The sequence below is a fragment of the Stegodyphus dumicola genome, chromosome 1 (genome assembly GCF_044657685.1).
Source record: "Stegodyphus dumicola isolate Sdum_Otavi_A_Nest chromosome 1, ASM4465768v1".
NCBI classification, from domain to species: Eukaryota; Metazoa; Arthropoda; class Arachnida; order Araneae; family Eresidae; genus Stegodyphus; species Stegodyphus dumicola.
In genome coordinates, this window is record NC_140768.1 from 265,574,324 (window position 1) to 265,591,850 (window position 17,527).

General features: G+C 35.7%; 1 long non-coding RNA gene across 1 annotated transcript in view; it reads right to left on the minus strand.

Annotated features, from left to right (window-relative positions):
- Window positions 1–13,692, minus strand: part of LOC146999545 (uncharacterized) — a 127,483-nt gene extending 113,791 nt beyond the window's left edge. The window contains exon 1 of the long non-coding RNA XR_015044443.1: window positions 13,595–13,692. This is a non-coding gene — a long non-coding RNA (uncharacterized LOC146999545). The remainder of the gene's footprint in view (window positions 1–13,594) is intronic.
- Between the last annotated feature and the right edge of the window lie 3,835 nt (window positions 13,693–17,527).

The window sequence follows — 17,527 nt, forward strand, 5'->3', positions numbered from 1 at the left end:
AGTGGTAAATATAAGACAATTGTATCCTTGGTAAAACCCGGATGACCAATGAAAGTTTGAATGGTACTTTACACAAATTATGCCTAAAGACACTTTTCTGAGCTTACGGACATTGATATTTGGTCTCTGACATTAATATTTGGTTTTCTGAGCTTACGGACATTGGTATAAAAGTCAGTTTAATTTTATTTCACAGTATGTTTCGAATGACAAGTTGCGACGTCATCTTGATATTTGCTTGACTTCACTTTTGTGACGTCATACTTACTCCATTTATACTAACCTCCATCTCCAGCACGCGATACTGTTACCATTCGGTAAAATGTAAGATATTTATCTTTTAATTAAGAAACTCTTCTCCGTAAGAGCAATGTATTGCCATGGAGATAAAAGTAAATAAAATACTTCTATCTTCATTTCGCCAGTCTGTTGTCATTAAATAAAGCCTAAGAAACTGTCAAATTTAATCTGGAAGGCCACTGAGTAATAACTTCATCTATTTAAAAGGAGTAAACATAGTTCTTAAGAACATATTTTTCGACTTTTTAATGTGATTGATGTAAATAAACATGCATTTGTTCAAAATCAACTATTGGGGGGTCTTAGTCTAGTCACTGCTCTTTCTGCTTTTCCGTTTTCGGTCCTAAGGTGTGACTTGGAGTAGGTCCAATCTTAGAACAATGAGCTTTTGGTGTATTTCATGACTTTTGGATACTGGTGGCTTTGAAATATAACTAGTCTTTTGAAGTTAAGAGTCTAGATTTGAGGGTTTCCGAACGTGGAGGTCATTTGTAAGAGGGCAGAAGAATAGGTAATGGTCTACATCTCTCTTGACTCCCAGACATAATTGTAACTATTAGTGAGTTTTCTTTTAAGAAAATAATCTGGATATGGGCCATGAACGATGGGGTAATAAGTTATGAAGGACTTAGAGCTTCTAATTTCTGTGCCGATTTTTGGAAAGGAATCGGTGAATGCGCCGGCCTGTTGTTACGTTATTTCACTCTTCTTGCCACTAGTAGTTTAGATATTTCTTTAAGATTTATCGTACTTGCGATTTCGGAAGCTTGATGTTGACGAACTCGCCTTCTTGGGAAAGAACTGTTTCTTTTGTTAGATTTTCGATAGTGTCACTTCCAATGTTGGGCTGTTCCCTTTGATCCAAGTTAAGGTTATTTCAGCACTGGGATCTTTAGAGATTTGATTCAGCATTGAGATCTTTACAGATTTGATTAATTTCATGGGCCAGGTGAAAACGATTGTCTGGATTTCGGATGGAGAGCATGGCTGCTTGGCTGTCTGAGTTAATGGATATTTTGGAGAAATTTTTTATTGATTCAATGTTGATGGCAGCTTTTATTGCTGGGAGTTCCGCTTGATGTATGTTATTGGAGTTGTCTAAGTATGATTTCCATTTTATTTCACTATAAACGGCGTATAAACGGAGTCTAGATGCTGTTGAATTGGAAAGAATGCTGCGCATCCGACTTTTCTTCGATTTTTTTCTATTTATTGTATTTTATTCGTTTCTATTTATACCGAGTTGTTATTCAAAACCTAACGATAAATCCCATTTGTCTTTAGCGAGTAATTAGTTTCATCTCATCAATTATCTCCCTCAGAGGAAAATTATCTCTGTTAGTTTAAATTAAGAGCAGAGAGAGAAGGTCACTCAAAGACAGGCTGTATATATGCTGTTTTGTGCCAAAATTTAGGTTTAGGTATATATGCTGCCTTGCCGTTATGAGAACCAAAATATTTGGACGCATAAATGCTGCCTTGCCGGTATGAGAGCCAATATTTTCGAACGTATATATACGGCCTTGCCCGTAGAAGGATTAAGTACACTTGCATTTTATTTCAGAGAGCAGATGTTGCTGAATTGGAAAGGATGCTGTGCATCCAACTTTTCTTTGATTTTTGATCCGTTAGCGTAGGCTTCAATTCCTTTGTTTATTGAGTCGATGTTCTTTTGTATTTTTAGTTTTTTGCGTGAGGATTGGCCGGATGTCTTTTGTATGGAAGAAGGCATTGTTCGTAATCGTCTACATAATACATGCCATTCTTGGAACTGATTATTTTTCTGAGTTCAAGGATTAAAGACTAAATAGCCTCATCAATTGCTTGAAGATGTAGCGGCATAATGCCTGCCAGGATATTAAGGACTGAGCTGGAGGTGGTTCGAAAGCGACGAGTAATATTTAGCATCAACTGTCGCTGTATGGATGTCAACAATCTCTTTTTTCTTTCCGTCATCGGCAGAGTTCATATCGCAGCTTCATATGTGATTATCTTTATGATGACGGTTTTGTGTAGGATCTTGATGATGTGAGGGTTCAGTTCCAAGTTAAATCCTTCCATCCTTCGAAGGTTTAGTCCAATTTGGTGGGAGGCCTTTATATACCGGAAATGCTCTATTTAAATTTTTGTCAAGCAAGTGAAATTTTTGTCGAGCATTAACCCAACACATTTTAATGATTTGACGTTTTTAATTTTATATGTTTCTATTTTTGCTGAAAGTTGTTTTGCAGTTTTCTGTCCCGGCTTATGAATGATCATTACTTGCGACTTGGGATGGAGATTTCTAGTTTATGTCTTTTGCAGTGATGCTGGAATATATGAACAATTTCTTATAAATTTTGCTGGAGAAGTTTTTGTGTTCGTCAGCTGACCACAAAGACGAAATCATCTACAAATGCTGTAATTTTGGTAAAGTTTGGCCATTCCTGGTCTACAATGTCGTTGAACGTGACGTTCGGAAGATCTTCGCTCATGCACAATGTAATGCTACTGTGGTCTTGGAGGAAGATTTCGATGATTTTCTAGAGGTTCAGAGGGCAGCGGATGTTGCGGAGAGACTGGAGGATGGCGGGCCACCATAATGAATCAAAAACATTTTTGAGATCAAGACACAGGATGGCAAAGTGCAGACTCCTTATTTTATTAATATTAACATGGTCTAGGAGTGCTTGTATGGAGTGAGTTGTGGTTTGTTTTTTGTTCTCTGAATCCTGACTGGTGGTCTCTGATATGTCCTTCATGATGGAAGTGATACTTCAGCCTTCGAACAACACAGCGTTCCAGAACTTTACCCACAGTATGAAGCAGACTTGTTGGGCGATAAGCATTTGGACTGTCGGGTGATTTTTTTCTTCAAGAATAGGAGGATTTGACCAGTTTTAAGAAATGCTGAAAAGGTGTTAAGTTCAGGGCATTTATTGCAAAACTCTAGAATTATGTCGGGGTTGGTATGGTGGATAAACCTAACGATTTGGTTGCAGATTCCATTGTTGCCCGGGCTTTCGGCTATTAAGATTTTTGATAATTTGCGTTAATTCTGCCTGGGTGAATGATGCGTCGTTTTCCGAGTCTCGAATATGCTTATTGTGACTTATAGTCTTCTGTTGTTTTATCTCTTCATCTTCCTTATCATTTTGGAGGACTGCATTTAGGGAGGTGTGGGTGGCATCAATGCTGTTGTTGTTATTAGAATTACTGGTGCGCGGGAGATGAAACTGAGTGTGTTTGAAAATTTTATTCGTTGCCATCTTGTAAAGAGGGCCCTAAATAGCTTTGCTATTGTTACAGAACGTATGCCAGGCTTTAAATTTCGCTTTTATAATTTGGTGTTTATAACTAGCCTTTTGTTTTCTGAATTTTTGGAGGATGTTTTTCTTTTCTTCCTCTTAATCCGTGGACCTAAACTTTGTATACACTTACAGAATTTTTTAAAATTTTGAATGAATATTGTATATATTTTTTAAATACTCTTTCCTATATTATCGTGTTATTTTTAATTATATCAGGATTGCAATAATCGTAAATTTTTGAATGAAAAGTCTCTAAATCATTATGTATCACTGTGGATCTTGCAACAGAATTTTCTGCAAACAGCACTTATCTCTTGGCCTTAACAACGTTTGGGAGGTTTCGCGGAGAACCTGGTAAATATATGTAAGTAGATCCAAAAGCTTTCTTCGGAGATACTTTAAAAAAAAAATGGGAAAACTTTTAGTAAGTTATTTTTCAGTATGATCTCCTTGTACTTCGATACACTTTTCCCCCAGTTGTAATTCTTTCTTCTTCGAAAACGTATAAGTCCTAATGTAATGTCCTAAAACTGTTCCATAACTGTTCCTCTCACGCCATCATCATCATTAAATTTCTTCTTTCTGTGAAGAGCAAATTTCACTTTGGAGAGCAGATAATAATCACTTATATTTAAATCTGAGCTGTAAGCGGTGGAATAAAATTCCTTAATCCCACTGTTTACTCCAATACTTTTTTTAATTGCATTGACACGTTGCTAGTTTTAAACTTCTGAAAGAAGTCAGGGTACCAATTTTGTGGAGGCATTCTTCATGTTAAATGTTCATACAGAATGTCCAAAACATTTGTTTTAGCTAGATAATCTTCCTGCTGTTTCTTGACTTTTAATCTCCTATTTCTGATGTGTATTTTCAGATGTCAGTGCCTCCTTTAGTTTACTTCTGAATCATACGAGAATCATTTTCTACGAATGTTTTACTCATGCTAAATTGTTTTACATATTTTTTCATTGTATAGAAGGAAAGAGAGTAATCACTATAACCATGATCCAAGCGTTGATTCAGTTCTTTTGAACTAAGTCCTTCTTTAGTCAAAACTTTAATCACAGAACGACACTCAGTTTCAAACTTTCCAAAACCAACTAGTAATTTTTTTTTTCAAATGGGCCAGACTCATTACATTGTATATAGTGGGCGCGTTTACCTCTTTGTCTCAGGTGAATAAATATGTAGGCATGGCTCTGCTTATTCATAACACGAAAGGAAAGTGCTGAATTTTTCGTTTACATGCTTGTTATTTAGAAATTATAACTTTCGCTTATACGATAAATTATATCAAATGAGGAGGTGTTAGGTATTATTAAACTTGAAATAAATATAAGAGAATATGAAAAATTCTACTATAAATATAAGCAACAGATAGCGAAAAATGGCAAATTGTTATAAATATGAGCAATGAGCTGCGAAAAAAGGAAAATTATTATAAATATTTTCAGTACGAGACTTTCTTCTAATATTGTGAAAAGAAAATTTTACTTTTTAGTTACTAAACAGGAAATTTTCTATACTGCTGTGATAAAAAAAATATCGAGGGGAATTCTATAAAACGTAAGATTTAAATTTTATAACTCAGTAATTATTACATTTCCTTCAAACTAATCCCCTCTATTTGCAATGTACTTATCCCAGTTGTTCCCCTGAACTTCGGAACGTGCTCAAAAAGTGGTTTTCTAGAAGTCTCTTCAGAACTCGTAGCGAATTTTCTTTTATCGCATTAATATATTCAAAATGGTGGCTACGCAACTATAATTTTAACTGTGGAAATAAGAAAAGTTCACATGGTGCTGTATTAGGTGAAGAAAGAGTTTGTGGAGCCTCATTTATTGAACCCTTGGTTAAAAATTTGCAAGCATTAGATAATTATTCACAGATTATTTATTTAATGAAATCCTTGAGATACCTCGCCTGCTTCAAGTAAACAGCACAAGACACTAAAATAATATTCTTTGATAACATATTGGTAAAAATTCGTGCTGCAAAGCACTACGATAATAGAAGAAAGCTATCAACATTACATTAAATTTGGAGCGATTTTGACGCAGCTTAATTCTTCGATTGTTGAGTTTTTCGCTATTATTATTTCTGTATTATTCGATCACAAATCTATGTTTTACAACGGTAACAATGCACCGAAAAGTCTCCCTTGAGAAAACATCTCCTGTGGCACTTGAATATATTGCTGTTAGCAGGGGATATGGAGAGTCACTCGAGAAGTGAAGAACCACAAGTCTAAATGCTCTTCCAAAATCGCTTGACAAAATCTAATGAAACAGCAACTCGCTCAAAAATACCCACATATGTTAAACGAAGATTGCTAGGCACAAAATTTTCTGACTTGTTTGATGTACTTCTCATTAGTTGAAGTAGACAATCTACCTGAACGTACTTCATCTTCAACGTATCTTTCGTCTTTTTTAAATATCTTTTACCACTAAAAACTCGCTTTTAACAGAATATTGTCTTTAAAGGCCTCTTGCATTATTTAAAACTTTTTGTAACATAAATTCAATTGCGAAAACAAAATGTAATGCATGTTCACATTACAATTGCGATTTAATGGAAAACGCCGAAACAAAAATTTTGTACTCGTTAAAAATGAATTCAGCTGCAAAGAATAAAATGAAATGAAACACGCGTTTTTGCCAATTGTGGAAGAAAGTTGTGACAATTTCCGAAAAATTCTGTAATGGATGTGCGTTTATTAAATGAAGAACTGCTGATACAGTTTCATCATAGCAGTAATTGATAAAAACAATTAAATAATCTATTCTGACACTAAAAATAGACAAACAAACTGTAAGATGTAAATGCTTTGTTGTTGTTTCAAAAAGCCCGGCACTTGTGGTTTAATGCGTTTGTAGGAAATGGCCACTACTCGTTGGTTTCTCATATTCACAAGATGTAGACCTTCCGTCCTAATTTTGATGGATAATTCTCTGTACGGACCCCTAGGGCAGATCCAAAGATCTCTCTACCACTAAACCTCTAACTCTAAACTAAAAGATACCAACCACTAAAAGATCTCAACCACTAAACCTCTCGAGATTACTTTCGGCTAGTCGGTATTTTAAGTGCCCCCATGCCACACAGACACTTCCTACAAATAGCTAAGCTTTTTACTTCCTTGTACGAAGTAAAAAGGAAGTATTGTAATCGCGAAAAGTTTCAGGCAGCATATTTCAACGAAAATATCCATTTTGACCGCTTTCGAATGCAATTTAACGATGTTTTTGCGTGATATCTGTACGTAAGGACAGAATAAAATACTCTTTTCCTACAAAAAAATTATAAAATTGCTTTAAAATTAATTCTGAAGACAATTTTTCGTGGCGTCTGTACGAACGTATGTACGTACGTGCGTACGTACGTATCTCGCATAACTCAAAAACGAGTAGCCTCAGAACGTTGAAATTTTGTATATAGGACTGCTATAACATGTAGATGTGCACCTCGTATTTTGGTTGCAATCGGCCGCACCAAACGTATATAAATATATTTATATATATATCCACTCTGTTACCCGGCTCAGTGATCTCAGTTTCTTTACTCTTACATGTTTGTAAATTGTACATTTTTTGCTTTAAAAGTGATTGAATTATGTTGTTTTTATCTTCCGGTTAAGGATTTTATGCCTTTAGTAAATCTGTGTGCAATATTTTTAGAATTATCAGCAATTTTAAAGTTGTTTAATTGCCGCTAAGCCTTTTTTAATGGCAGCCATTGATGTTTACATTTGAAACAGAAGACTAGTGAATTTGTTGCCAATCTAGAGAAACTTAGCTTCGCAACAACAAAGATAACGCCTTCATTTATTATTTACATCATGCTTAATCTTTTCTGGAATTTTTTTGAGGAAATAAGTGTTTAAGAGTTACTTCGTAATTTTTAATACAGATATTATGAGTTTTTATGTATTTTTGCGTTCTCGCGAAGTGAGAACTGAATTAATTGAATGAGAAATACTCAATCGCCTGTGAAAAACTGTTTCTTTTTTGTTTTGTTTGCTTAATTTCTTTTATACATCATTCTAGCTTTATTATAGTATTTGAATAGAACATGTGGCAACGATTAGATAATTCTATTCTTTAAATGATATAAATTGTGTGCATTATGAGTTATAATATGAACGAAATATATAAGATAACTGTTATATAATTATTGGATTATATAACATTTAACTTAGTTTCCGTTATAAAATTATTATATAAGTTAACTGTTATATAATTACTAATACTGTTAAGTGAATCTAGCGCCGGAGTGTCGCTATGGTAAACAAATACTAGAGTGAATTTTAAAGAATGCGTTTATTCTATTGTGGTTTATGCGCTGTCGGCGAAGTAGATTTAATTCAATCCAATAAGTTTAAATGAAAGGCAAGAAAAACTGCGTATAATTTAATATTCCAATTTAATATTCCAATACAAGGAATTCATGTGGTGTAGACATCAGATTTTTTGGGAATGTGAACCCGGGCCCAACGATACGACAGCCAGCACAGTTAATCACTAGACGGATGAAGGTGGTTCTAAATATTTTGTAGTATAAAGAAATCTTTTCGTATAACGATGGATGAAAAAATTTAGAAGAATGAACGGGGAGTAAGAAGGTATTTTAAGCGTAAATCATGGGGAATGCATTTATTTCTTGATTATTTAGAATTTTTTGAAGGAAAATTAGCTCACAATTTAAACTTTTGTTTACTAATCGCACACAGAATTTTATGCTTATTAAAATGATCAGTTTTTAGGTCTAGTTTTTACCTTTCACCATTTTCACAGAGAAGTACCGGTGTATTGTTGCGTGCGTACGGGTTCGTAATAAATTGAATGCACAAGTCCGATGAAAAGTGAATAAAATTTATTATTATCACAACAAATAAAACAAAAGGCTTAAATTTCCATAGATATCCGTACAATATTGCAATATCTCACAGAGGTTTTATTTTAAACTACTCAAACGTTCAACAGAACTGACTTCAAAACATAGAAAGCTAATCCGATTTCACCGCGATTACGCTACACTAAACAACAACAATATTCTAAACAAACTCATAAAACAACTGAGCTGAGATGTTCTTTCTCTGGCTGTTATAAGCTTTTTAATCAGCACGAGCATAGTCTGGTATTTTCTCGAATTTTTCCGAGAAGCAAAAGCGTACAATTACGAGATATCTATTTATTAAATGCGCGTGCCCCTGCATTTTTAATTTTTCCGGCGTAACTTTGTTTTCAAATAAGTCGCATGTAGCATTGAACGGGGGGGGATGAAACAATTGAATAGCAATTCTATTTAAAAATAGCAATTCAATACAAAAACCGTAACAGTATTTTCACAGAACAATCTTGAAGAATTTCCACTAAATCAATAAGAAATGATTATTTCTTCTCTTAAAAATTAAGATGAAAAATTCGATTTTCGAAACCAAATAAACAGATATGCAGTGCATGCATAGCTATTCTTTAAAAATTCAGTATTACAAATGAAATAAATAAATAGTACACGTAAAAATTTAAGAGATCTAAAATGAGCATCGCGCTTAATGAAATAAAATCAGTTGTAGTACATCTGTTGCCATTCTGATTAAAATCAATCTTTGTTATACTATACGCAAGCGAAAAGATTGTGTTGAGAATTTTTAAGACGCTTCATCAGCAGAATTCGAAATTCTTTGCCATAAATAGAAATAATTGGTGCATTTATTTTACTAAAATGGCATCACATTTAAAATCGATAATGTTTGAGACAGAATCAGCAACTAAAAAAAAAAAAAAAAAAAAAAAAAAAGTTGCTTACTCAACAAAAGAATGAATAACAAGATATTATCCGGTTTTTTCTGTCCGACGCATAATCGCAGTTCTTATGTTCTGCAACTCTTTTTATAATAGCAATTATAGTTTCAAGTATCATTTGCGTTACTTTAAAACCATTTATAAGTCATATACGGGATACAGCAAAGCTAACAATGATTTTTGGATATTAGAAATATCAAATGGTTAAGAAATGTTTCCTCCTTGGAAAATATTTTTAGAAATGTCTGAGTAACTTTATATTTTTGGGTGCATAATACAATGTAGTGCATTTATAAGGTATTTTCTCCATCCTTTCCGCATACCCTTGACGGCATAACTGGAAGAAGGCTCGATGTGCATTCGTTGGAGGTCCGAAGCTCGGATCCTGACGAGGGAACTGCGGATTTCTTCGATTTCCTGACTCCGAAAAATTCTAAAAGATTCTACACTTTACGTATTTTAATGTACATCACTGCTTTTGTTATTTCACGATTGTTATGAATTCTTGTATCGTAAGACCTTTATAATTTGCCTTTCAAGTTAAATCAGTGTACTGCTTAGCTTATATAATTATTATGCAATGTGAACCAATTAAAAATAATATACAAACAAATTTTTTAAACTTCCGGCCAACAAATTCTGTCCGGATATTTAAAATCCCGGTTAATAGTGATAATTTTTTCCCAGGCATTAAATGTATATTCAGTGCAATACAAATGAGATTATGCATTTAAAAATTTAAATTCTTCTATTTCCCTATGAATTAGGAATCATACTTTTTACGTCATAACTGAACAATAATTTACTTATTTTTTTTTCTCTTTTCCAATAGCATTTCTGTTTCAGCGGCAATAAAACAAACCCATTTTCGTTTATGTGGGACTGTAAGCAAACATACGATTGATTTTGGATCGACAGGGGTGGATCGGTGTACTGGCCAGCAAGATCGCCAGACCTTATTTGCATTGACTACTTCCTCTGGGAGGGGGGCTAAATCAAGACACTGGTGTATGAAACCTCCGTTAACAGTTCTAAGGAATTTGCTGCACGCAAAGTGGCAGCTGCTGCGGAAGTCCTGGACATACCAGGTATTCTTCAGAACATCAGAGCTTCCATGCGCCGAAGATGTGATGCCTGCAAAACGGCCCGGTCTATAATGTCGAACACTTTCTCCAGTGGAACGGTGTAGCACCAGGGTACCTAAGTTAACGAGAGCCCTACCCCTTGTAGCACGGCTAAGTTGTTTCGAATCATGTCCAAAAAATAACCAGAACTTAAAATCGAACAGGTGAAAAACTCAAATTACTTAAATCTCACATCCATATGAACCAGTGACAAACGTTGCAATAATGGATAGCCGTGATCATAATCATAATAATGAAAAAGTATTCCTAAGATTCACAGATAAAATACTTAATTTTCATCATTCGCAAACTTTACTAGCATCATCGCAGCTCGTAATCTCCCAGTTAGCTTTTCGGCAGCAGACTTTGCAGCACGTATTTTCGTAATGTGATCGATCATACTTCGCAAGAAGCTGCTGACTTTGCTATCTCTTAGCCAACTGACCGCTTCTCCAAGATCATCTGGGGGCGGTTGAATAAGTTCCCTCGCGTTCTCAATGCGGGGAAGTGCTATCTTCCTTCTTGGCGCTACTGGCACTTTACTTGGGAGTATGGCAAAGTCATCGTCTAACTTGACAAACTCTTTAGGTTTGGCGGTGAGCTTTCTCTCGGATCTCTTCTCAAACTTCCATCTATAATATTGACAACCTCGATAACTGTTGACATGATTTTCATGACAATAAATGCAGGTGGGTGCTTCATCTTGTTTGAGGGGGCATTCCTTGCTCCTGTGAGAATTGCCACATTTGCAACATCGCTCAGGGTTAGTGCACAGGTGCTGAGAGTGACCCCACTCCTGACACCTGTAGTACTGTATTGGCATCTTCTTGGGATTGTATTTCTCAACCTTAACGTTAAAACTGAACATGTTGTTCAGATTAAAAATTGCATGGCCAGCTTGATTCTTCCTCAGCTCAAGCAAAAAAATTGGAAGCTTCTCAAAATTCCTCGATCTTCCTTTTCTAAGTTGTTTGACCTTCTCAATAGGGAATTGCCGCTTTTTCAAATAGTCAAAAATAGCTTTCTCTTTCACCGTGTGCGGCAGGTCCTTCAATATCGCTCGGAGAGGTTTCTCACTAGGCAACTGAAAAGTGTGATACGGCTTATTCTTCTCCTGCAAGAGTCTCGTGGCATTACGATAGTCCTCTACCGACTTAACATAGACGTAGATTGGTTAGGTAGATCCGTTTTAGGTTTCTTCGCCACCTGTGCACTGGAGGATCTCAGCACTTCACTAAGTCCAGCATATCCTTTCTCCACAACAAGTTTCTGAATAAGCATTATGATTTCCATGTACTTGTCCTCTTTAGACTTGTTCAACTCCACATTAGGATCTTTGCAAGCTCCATCATCCATAGTTTTCATAGATTTTTTTCTTCGCCACTTTCTTACCCTTAGGAGAAAGCATGAAATGCTCTTTTCGCATCGGGAAAGTCCTTTTTGCCTTGAGAGACCTGACCGAACTCCTTTCACTTAACTCGTTCTCATCGCTAAAATCATCAGGTGTCCTATAAAACGACATTTTGGAATACCCAAAGGTAGCTACAAAATGTTAATCACTGACCGCCTACGGTTACTGGATCAGTATTCGTCAGAACAGTCGGAGAGATCTGCAATGCAACCTACATGGTTGTCTTTTTTTTTTTTTTTTTTGTGCTTATTTCTTGATTTGTAATATATTAAGTATAATAAACATGCTATCTCACCCTGTTCGTGTTCTCCCTTTCTTGTGTTTTGTGTTGTCACTACCGCGCCAGAAAAGCGTTTCCGACCCTGCATTGCTATGTGATTTTCCATTCTCTAGATGCACTCCTTCTTCAAAGTTTGTAAGCTATTTGCTGAAACACCCTGTATTTAAGCATCGTTTTAAATCAACGCAAGTAAAGAAGAGAAGGGGGATTATTTTAAGGAGTTAATACAGATAAAGACTAATCATCGAATGCTAAATTAAACATATTCTCTTTAAAGTCGAAGTGCAAGTTTTTTCTTTCCTGAATTTGATGATGATCGTTTTAAAAATTTGAATTAATTAAAATTATTCGATGCATGTGATTTGCTGATAGTGCTACAGCTAAGAAACGTGATTATCATGTAGATGTTTTGTGTTTCCTTGGAACTCAATCAAATGTTAACTGAATTTTGATATTAATTCTTACGTCCTGGCACGCAATTATGCTATTATTAAAACTGCTTCGCAAAGAAAGATGCGACGTTTTACTAAGAGCTTCTTCACAGTAGCTTTTTAAGTTAAAATAAAGCCCATCATAATAGGCGGACCCCCCCCCCCCAACAGATTTCAGAAAACTCGTTATTCACATCTTTCGGTTTTCATAATATGCTAAATTTAGTAATAGAACATTCAAAACTTGAGATGCCACGCATCTCAAAAACAGTTTGAAATTTGAAAACTGGTATATTTGTTCTTTTTTATCACTGGAATCTTTCGAATCTTAACCTATAATTTGTTAAACTTCTAACTACTTGATGCTATCAGTGAGATAAATAAGCAGTTATTGCAATTCTAATGGTCGCAATCATAAGTACCACATCGAGACGGTCTTAAAAACAACCCATTAAGAATGTCGACTTGAGTAACTGTCACTTTTAAGTATTATGTTTTCAACAATATTGTGCAGAGAATTCAGCGTTACGTGCTTAATTTTTATCTCAATTAACTCTTGAAATAATCCTTTCTCTGTTCTTGCTTGGATTTAAAAACATTTTGTAAATGTATTTCATTCTTAAATAGCAATTTCGATTGGTTGTAGCCTTGTCATTGTTTTTTTATCAAAAGTTTAATTATCACGTTTATAATTCGCTATTTTAACGTAATTTAAAATTTAAAGTAAGTAATTAATTCAATAATAATAATATTAATTAATTAATACACTAATAATTTTAACGTAAGTAATTAAGGCAATGCCATCCTATTCTGCTGATGCTGAAGAACGTAGATTTGTAGCTGAAAAGTTAGACAAATACTACATCTAACTATCCACATGTACATATCGTATATATAAACACAAACACTACCAACTAAAGTTGGCTACTAAGACAGTAATAACAAAAATACCTCATTTCAGCAAGACCGCCAGCAGGATCGGAGGAAGAGGGAAATTTAGGTGCAATCGATTCATTTTCTGTCGTCTGCGCCCGAGGCTTAGCTCGGAAACTGTTATTAAAGAGAGGGATATTAATTGAGTTATCACATTTTTTTCTTCTCCCTGGCTTAGTTTTCGTTTATTTTTCTTTTTATTCCTTCGGCACGTGCGTTGATCGTGAATCACACATCTGTCTCCTCGTAAATCCGGACTTTTATTTTTCCTCGCTAGAACGATCCGGGCTTAGAGAGGATTGCAGGATTTCAAAATCCTTGCACCTAATGGTTATAATGGTTAAAGACACTGAAAACTGATAGAAAATATTAACCTTCAAATAATTACGGGACTTATTTCAGGAAATTTTTTTATTTTGTTTTCTTTCGGCGGAATATTTTAAAGCTCAGTTTATCGCCGATTTGTTTCAGATCGTAAATAAATTCGTTTTGTTATTTTTCAAATTGCATTCATATCTAGCTACTTACTATAATTATCATTAAGTGAAAGTATCAACTAAGAAAATTTTATTTTCGTAGTAGTCTATTTATCCATAAAAAGATGCAGTATCGTAAAAAGGCATAATATTGTTACGAAATGTCCAGGCGCGGTGAGATAGCTTCCCCGCAAAGCAGTTTTAGGGATGCCATAAAATGGCAAGATAAGGCAAGGTGGCCACATTTGGCGATATTTGGCGACAAAATTGGCTGTATGCCGTGGACGGATGGAGAACTTTCTGGAACGAATTTCAGAATGTTCTCGAACACCAACCAAAGCTATATAAACCCTGCTGGTACGCGGGGAGTTAGTCAGTATCGAGTTGGTGTCTCGTATAGCGAGTCAATCCCTGCGGAGTCGATCCGAGTTGACAGCCGGGCAGCGAGTGTCGAGTGGGTCGTCGAGTGCACCGAAGGAGTCTCTTAGTGTATCGCGGTTAGTGCATCGTTGAGAGAGCGTGTTGAGCTCCGGAGACGACTGAACCGAAGAGTCGGGAGCCGCGCTCTGTGTGTCGTCGAGTGCATCGCGAATTGTAGCATGGAGAGTCTCGAGAGTACGTGGAGTTCCGAGAACAACCGAGCAGAGTCGGGAGCTGTACTCTGGTGCTTTTCAGTGAAGCTGTCTCCACCGTGATAGCCTGATAACCTGAAGGCTGTGTCGCTGATCGTGTCAGCGTGTTTATAGTAGTTCGTCGACGACTGTAAAACGTGTTTTGAAGCTGTCCTGACAATACTGGCAAATAAAGTGTGTTTCGATATTTCATCAAGTGTCGTCGTTATTCATTGCAAATCCACACGAACCCCGTACGAACGTAAAGGAAGAAAATAACGTAACAACTGGTGTCAGAAGAAAAACGTAACAATATATAATTTATTTATAATTTTTTTTTGAAATGTTAAGTTACAGAAAATGTTTTTTTACGTTTTTAAGTTTGTAAAATTATTGTATAATTATTTTTAAGTTTGTAAAATTATGTTTTTGATGTTTTTAAGTTTGTAATTTTTTGTCTTTAAAAAACCAATCAGAAGTTAATTTTAAATAATGGTTTATTAACACCTAACATTAACATACAGAACATAAAGGGGCAAACAGTAAATGGAATTATATAAAATAGTTTTTAAGTTTAGGTCGTGAGTTCAAACAATAACAGCTCACTTCTGCAGCTCGTGGGCATTGAACTGAGTATTTTTTCTATATCGTCGGTAGAGGGCGTTGCCGACGATAGTCTCGGTGAGTAGCCAGAGGAAGAATTGTTTTATTGGTTCTTTTGCGTAGCATTCTTAGTAATGTTCTTTCTTGGTCTCCATTTCCAACTGGAGTACTTCTTCGTGAGCTTAGTCAATGGTCTTGAGATCTCTGCGAAATTAGGAATTTAACGTCGATACCAGCTGAGAGTCTAAAGCAAACTCTGCACTTGCTTCACTTTTTGGGGGGAGGGGATTTGTTAAATGACTTTTACTTTGGCAGGGTCTACTTCAGTTCCAGAACTTGTAATATAATGTCCAAGATATTTCACTTTAGAACAAGCAAACTGATAATTATTTCGATTGGCATTAAATTTGAATTTTAAGAGGCGATCAAACACTAAGCGCAAGTCTTCGAGATGCTCCTCAAAAGTAGAAGGCATCACAATAATATCGTCCAGATAAATAAGAGTATTGACCTTCCTATAAATCTATTATCTTTAATCTTTATCTATTAATCTTTGGAAAGTGGCTGGTGCTATCTTCAATCCAAAAGACATCCTCGTATATCTATATAGAATCCAAACTGACATACAAAGGCAGTTTTGTCTTTGTCTAGAGAGTACAGCTTAACTTGGTGGAACCTTGATTTTAAGTCTATGTTAAACATATACCTAATTTGCATGCATTATGAAGAAGTTCATACATACGATGAAGCGGGTATGGATCAGACTTAAGTTGAATTCAGTTCCCTGTAGTTAATACACAATCGGAAGTCACCGTTCGGCTTGGGAACTAAAACAAGGGGGCTGCGTATGGTGAACCGCATTCTTCGATTATGCCTGATGCAAGAAGTGCATCGATTTCTTTCTTGAAAATCTCCTTACGTGCTGTAAATAACCTGTAAAGGGTTGTAGCCACTGGAGGTAAATCACCTATATTGATTCGGTGCTCGATGCAAGGAGTTGGTTCTCCTCCCCCCCCTCGGAGAGAACGTAGTTTTGTACTTTTTCAATAAGGCATTCCATCGTTTTCGCTGCTCTTCGGTTAGATTTTCACCTCCTTCGTCGGGGCGTAGTAGGCAAGGATTTGTTAACATGTCACAGGTTTGGACTTGAATTCTTTCAACAAGTGGAAAACATTTTTTGGATTGTCACCAAAAAAAAAAAAAAAAAAAAAAAAAAAAAAAAAAAAAAAAAAACTTTTGCTCTCGAATATTTAAAACTACTCTAGCTTCCTTTTGGAAGTTTTCTCCAAGCAGTGCTCGATTACCTGTAGTATCAGGAAGAGTTATGGTCCGTCCTTCAAGGCCAAGTTTCACACAGTAGTGTAAACGTCTTTCGTTGTTTGGCGGCCATCAGCGATCCAAACATTGCAAGAGCATTTCTCGAACTTTACCCATCTTCTTCTAAGATTTGGCACAGTTTTTCGCCAGCGATTGAATGACTTGCTGCACTATCTGCACAAGCTGCCCCATATATTCCATTGATGGAGATATTCATCACTGCAGGTGTCTTAACGTTGCCTAACTTTTGTATATAAATATTGTAAAAACGAACTGAGGTTGAACTCGAGTGCTGACAATCTGAGCATTTTAATTTAGTAAATCCAACTTCAGTCACAACCAGAGCAAGAGAGGGGTGGTTTATCTGCTACATTAGTATGCGTCTTCTTAACTGGCGTGGATTTTGGGATACCACCTTCAGAATCGGAAGTTTACTTTGGAGTTTGTGAGATTGCAACTTTGCTTTGATTATTACGTAAATAATCGTAAGTGTCCAACTTTTCTGCTAATTCTGCAGGCGAGACTAAGTTCGGCCAAATGTCCAAAAAGTGATCTCTTATTTCTCGAGAAACTCTCTTTTTCATATGGTTAGCTATAATGAGCTGCTCCAAATCATCAAATTTTGTAATATTTAATTCTCTAAACCAATTTTCAAAATAACTGGTCGGTTCAAAGTAGAAATCACGCCAAGTACTTTCTGCTTTCTTCCGATGTAGAGCGAAAAGTTGTCGGAATTTGTCAGCGGTGAGCTTATATCTCTTCAGAAGCAAGCTCTTTAGCTTCATCTTTTGGTAATCTCTTGATTCCACTTATTGCTCAAGAGCATCAATTTTCTAATTTCTGTTGGTAAAGATCCCACTAAATACTTAATCCAAGTTTTTTCTGGAATCTTTAAAAACTACAGTTGTCTCTCAAAAGGATTTAGAAAGAAGGCCATGTCATTA